This window comes from Eufriesea mexicana, unplaced genomic scaffold, assembly GCF_001483705.2.
Source record: "Eufriesea mexicana isolate 0111107269 unplaced genomic scaffold, ASM148370v2 scaffold5190, whole genome shotgun sequence".
In the NCBI taxonomy this organism is placed as follows: Eukaryota; Metazoa; Arthropoda; class Insecta; order Hymenoptera; family Apidae; genus Eufriesea; species Eufriesea mexicana.
The window spans coordinates 259,855-265,723 of NW_016913149.1; positions in this window are offsets into that span (position 1 = coordinate 259,855).

Below are 5,869 nucleotides of genomic sequence, written 5' to 3' on the forward strand. Positions count from 1 at the left end.
GTGTACGGAATTTTTATTTCATATGTCTGTGCATACGAACGAACCGCTTCACCGCGCTTTATAAGGCATAATTTGCAATTAGTCGTGAAATACCGCTGGTTCGCAATAATAGAGTTACAAGTTAACGTCGAAACTTGGACAACAATGACTCTTTTGTTTCCGTAATCTACTATCTCGAATTCGTAAATGAACTTGATCGATTTGATCGATCGTTTTATACATCGATAAAGAAGAAATTTTTAAACGCGTACATATCGTAAAATAGATCGCGTTTATTATAAGCGGGCGAGAAAAATAAATTTAAACATCGAATATATAGCAGGTTTGTTAATTTACGACAGGAAATGAAAAATACGCGAAGCGAAAATAAAATCGCGTAAACGAACGATCGGAACGTTTTTCGTATTATACGTGTTATACGTATCGTATATCTATTACGTAATAAAATAATATATATCGAAATATGGCCACCGATTCGCAAAATATTCACCTATTTTTGTAATTCAGTCGAAAACGTCGAATAAAACACACCACCGATGAGCCCGAATGTATTTTCTAAATTCTATTTCCCATATCCGAAAAAAGAATAAAAGGCATTTGAAAAAGTGTCATGGCGGTTACTCACCAAGCCGAGCGTCGCACAAAATTCTGCGGATACCATTCGTGGGATGTTTCGTCACCCAAAGGCACAGATGCTTATCCTTAACGCAGATGCTTTTCCTCGACGAAAATCTTGGGAGACGGGATGAAATTACGTTTTTCCTCGAACAATTCTTCACTGAACAATTTCACTGTCGATTCACGTTTTATTTATATTTCGTTTTATCTGAATGCAATTGTTATCGAGAAGCATGTCGAAAAGCGTAAAAATAATTGGCACAATTAGATACGATTGCTTGATAATGATACGTTAGGACGCAGTCGATGTCGTAATACTTAAGAACATTCAGGGTCAATTGGCGTACACGCTCGCACAATCTTTGAAATCTGAAGTAATTGCACTTTCGACACGTGCCTGTTCACTTTCGAGATCTAGGTAAACGAACGACTCGTCGGTAGAATACCATATAACGGTACTCGATGTTTCCTATTTTCACTGACAGCTGTGCGACACTGTCACAGAAATTCCTCCGACACTCGGTGAAAAGATTATCCCACGATATTTCGAAATGCTTCACTTCGTAACGTTTCGATCTCCACGATTCGTAACAATCACCGTTGCACACGCTGCCATTGCACCATTACGGTTTTGAACGCGAAGCTTCCGACTGGCGTCGCTAGAGTCTGCGTTTGAAATTACGACGAGCTTCTCGATCTTCTTCTAGTCGTTTCAAAAACATTCGATCGCATGTTTTCGCTTTCTTCTAGCATCCCGATTGTTTCCCACCGGCTACCATCGTATGGTAATTGGCGCGAGAAACGTCGATAAATACTTAAACAATTGTTTACCATCGAGGCGGCGACACTCGTATTCGTACGCGAAAACGAATAAATTCGGTTGATACGATTTCCTCGGCACTTTGGCGTGCGGGAACTTGCCAAATAACCACGATCACGAAACAGACTTCCCCGAACGACGAAAACTGTTAGGAACACCGGTCACACGTGCGTGCACCTTGCTCTGCCGTGGAACGATTCTCGCGGCATGAAGACACAACGCGTCACGTAGATGAGGAATGCATCTCGTGCCCCGCAGAGAGGCGTTAGTGTCGAAGCAGACCGAACGAATTTCACGAATAAATGTCGCTCGGAGCCATGTCCGAATAAACAAACAACGATCGTTTTTAACGACGGAAGGAAAGCGAGTGTGGCGGGGGCGGGGAAGTAAAGGGAAAAAGACGAAACGTGGCACAGTGGGACGTAGATAGAAAGACGAAGGAATCGGTGGATGTCAGATTATCCATAAGTGTAAACGTGCAACTGTTGCTCGCTGCTCAGTGGCCGTTGCACCGTGGAGGCGCGAGACGCATAATTTGTGCGCATTACTGCCAAGATATATGACGTTCCGAGATGCTAACGACGAGGACTATACGTTACTTCCTTCCGATCCTATGTGTTTCGAAACCTGCCCCCCAGCGGCAATAGAATTGCCGGCAGAAAGTGCCTCGGGTCTCCTGTAATTTTCGTTTCTCGAGATCGATCGCAATCTGATCTGCTCGCTTGGTTTCTCGGCTGCGTTATCTCGTCGTCGTCGCTGTCGAGCGCTGCTGCTGATAATAACGATTATTTTATATGTCTAAGACGGCGACTGGACGAGTCATTCGGACGGTGTGCGAGGGGATGATGATCGGACCGGAGAGATTACGTAGAATGTTTGTCATCGATCCGCCGTTGTCATCGATCGATTCGTAGCTTCAGTTTATATTTTCATCCATCTCGGGACGTTCCCTGAATCCTCTTGCAAAACCAGTTACCTTCTTTTTAATCCTTCTAACGAAACGGGGTTTCGATAAATTGCAGAATTTACCAATCGGAATTTCCTGTTCTCGCGCTTAATTTCCTTCGACACAGGTATTACGCGTATCGCGTGTAGAAATTCAGACAATTTCGATGTCACGCGGACACTGGTTCGTACCGTGATAGGATAACTTTTCGCTGTTACGCAACGGCTATGTATTCCTCGGTAAAGTTGCTCCGAATAATTATCGATATCGACGCTGCACCATATATCGGAAGAAGTCAGTACTAGCGCCACTCGCGAACTTTTCACTTCCTTTTACGGGAAATCACCACCGTCGGTACAATGCGACATTGCCTATCTACGTAACCATTCCAAACGTTTCTCACATTCCTTGCTCCCCGCGATCAACTACACCACATTAACACGAAATGCATACGAAACGACCGTTGGTTTCAATTCACTGGCACGTTCGATACCTTTCATGGGAAAAAACACGGCTGAGGTTATTCGAGTCGACACGTGTCTTTGATAACGAAAAAGATGGTGGAGGCATATAAAACTCGCGGACAATTCAATTTTTCTCGAGACGTGAAAATAACGGAAGAATTACATTTATCGAATCGATACAGATCGCGGTACACATACTTCGATAACGGTTTATCTCGTTGCGTATGTCGTTAGACGATCGTTCGTTCGTGGTTTAGCTTCAACACTTTAACCTGCTACGACGTCAAAGTCCTCGGAACGGAAAAATCTTGCAGTCTCGTTTGCAGGAAATTCGTGTATCCTCTTGTAATAACCGTGTCACAAAATTCACCTGATCACTATGCAACTCGATTCGTTTCGTCTAATATTCGACTTTTATCATCCAACTGCGTGTAATTCGATCTAACGATTGCTACCTTCCACCGAATCACCGTACGAACTTGACCGATTACAATGCGCGTTGGTGGAATTTTTCTTGCAATTTCTTGGAAAGTTCCTCCGACCTGAGTATACGATCATCGAAAACAAAACTCCATGTATTCACGACGGCACTGAACATTTTCTCAATGTTTCTTCACACGACGTTGCACGGATGAAACGTTGACAGTGGGCTTGACGACTCGTATCGTATCGATTTTCGAGAAAATTCAGCTCGATCGACTTGCCGGTGGTTGGTTTGACAGGTAGGAAGGTGAAACGACACGCGAGGTGAGGATCGTCGAAAACGAACGAAGTGGAGCGTTGGTATCGTCCCCGGTAAGCCGAGACCGGCGCTCGCGTGGAAATCAAGAGTAACACTGACTCGATCGTCGAGTTGTGGAGCGATAGGTGGACCGTACGTGCGAGTTGGTCCTCCCGCATGCGAAGCGTAGCAAGTTCGGGGTGCGTGTGCGGTAGTTGCAGTGCGTACGCCGGTCGGTATAAGGTCGCTAGAATAAACAAACGCGTGGACGTCAACGACTACGGTGTATTCGGTGTTTTCGATAAATATCGTACCTTTTGACTCTCTCTCAACGGACTGGCCGATCTCGTGATTAAAAATATTTCGCGCTGGTTCAACGACACCGACCGAGAATTTCAAGTTGTTTGTAATTTCACCAACGTCGTCGCCTCTGTGCTTACACTTTCCGGATGAAACGACGTTATCGAGACGCGAATTATCGGTGCTCCAGGCAGCAACGATGGTAAGTTTATTATTTATCCGCCACTTTCGCGCAAGTTTCCCGCTATTGGGTAAGGTTATGTGTTTCTCGTCGAAATAATTCTCCGAGCGAGCATTAACGAATAACAGTGGCGTAGAATTCGCGAGATTCTCGCCAGCCGTGTCCCTTGCTGTCTTCTCCTCGCGTCTGTCAAATGCGATCAGCTTTCCGACAGAAGAAAGGTCTCTTGATCGCGGATGAAGGATCGAGAGGCTGCGAGTAGAGTCTCGTTCTTGGATATCCTTCCGGCGATGTGCTTGAAGCCTGGGAGTGTCCTCGAGTACGTTGCCGGAATTTCGCGCAGGGTCGATGAGAAATTTTAGCGTGGTGCTGGCAAGGTCGGAACGACGCATGGCCATACGGAACACCGTGAGGGCCGATGATCGCCGCAGACTGCTCTGACCGAGAGCAGCGAGGCTTCTCCGCAACGGCGAAACCGTGTATGCTGGTGCTGCTGTCGGCTGCTTCTCCACCACGGCACGAGTACCGTGCTGTCGTGGCTCCTCACCACCACGTAGAACCCTAAATCCTGCGTAACGCACGCCCCCACTCTCCCTCAAACGTTTCCCCACCAGCATGCTTCTATCCAACATCCCCGTTGCCGAAGATCCACCGTCACGCAACCGATTCCTGTATTTTAGAAAACTTCTTCACAACCTCCGTCTCGCTCTTTCGCGCTCTTCCTTTTTAACCTCCATTTTGCAATCGTTCCACCATTTCAACAGCGATCGCCACGCGCGCGTGCTTAGAAAAACGAACTAATTTTACGTTTACCACGAAAATCGATTTTTCGATTCTCTCGCACGACACTGCTCTCTTTTTTCGCGTACTTTCACGACTCACTCGATGCGAAGATATTATCAGGAACGGACACTCGGTCGATTTAATCACCAGCTTTACCGTCCGTTGCTTTCGTAAATCCAACGACCGACATGTCGGCGAAACGAGCGCGATTTCGCGAGCGCGGTCAAAGTAATCGATATTTTAGTATCGGAAACACTCGGCCGATCGAGCGTAACATGTCCTTTGCACGGAACCAGAGTTCGACGGGTTCTGTTCGAGATGCACCTGGAATGATGCATAACGCGGGGTCCATGCATAAAACATCCCCACTTCTCGGTTCCAAGACGACGTCAGACCAATCTCCGGCCACGCGAACAGGCTTAAACTACTTATTTCTTCGCAAGCCGCTTATCTCAATCTTGGAACCGATCGCGGGGTTCGATGCACCAGGCGCGGAGATACTGGTCGCTCTACACAGGGCGCCGCTCTAAAAATAGCTGGAAAAAAATTTTTACGCGGAGTCACGCGAATTACTGGATTCCTTTTAATTGCGTTCATATTAACCCTGCCGCGGCTTGTTCTCCCTGTCATTTCCGTTTCACGAAATCTTTCGGAAAACACTCGGTCGGTTTGACGATTCCAAACGCGCATGTGCAATTATGTTCAAAAGTTGTTCGCTCTTTTTCCGCCAGAGGGTTTCGTATCCCTTTTAATCCGATGACGATAATCTTCCAAAGAATATTTTATGCTCGTGAATGGTAAGATAAATTTGTCAAGGCTGACCAAATCCTTGTTCAATTAATTACTCAGAGATAATCCTCTGGAATCCTCCAGTGGTTTCAAATATTTTCCAGTATTTCGATTTTAGATTTCGTGTATTGACAGAGTATAGTTCGTTCTCAAATAGTGCTCACTCCGTCACTGGCGGAAATGTGCAAATTTCGAGTGGAACAAATTTTGCAAATAGAGCACGTTGTACCTTTAATGTCAAAAAATA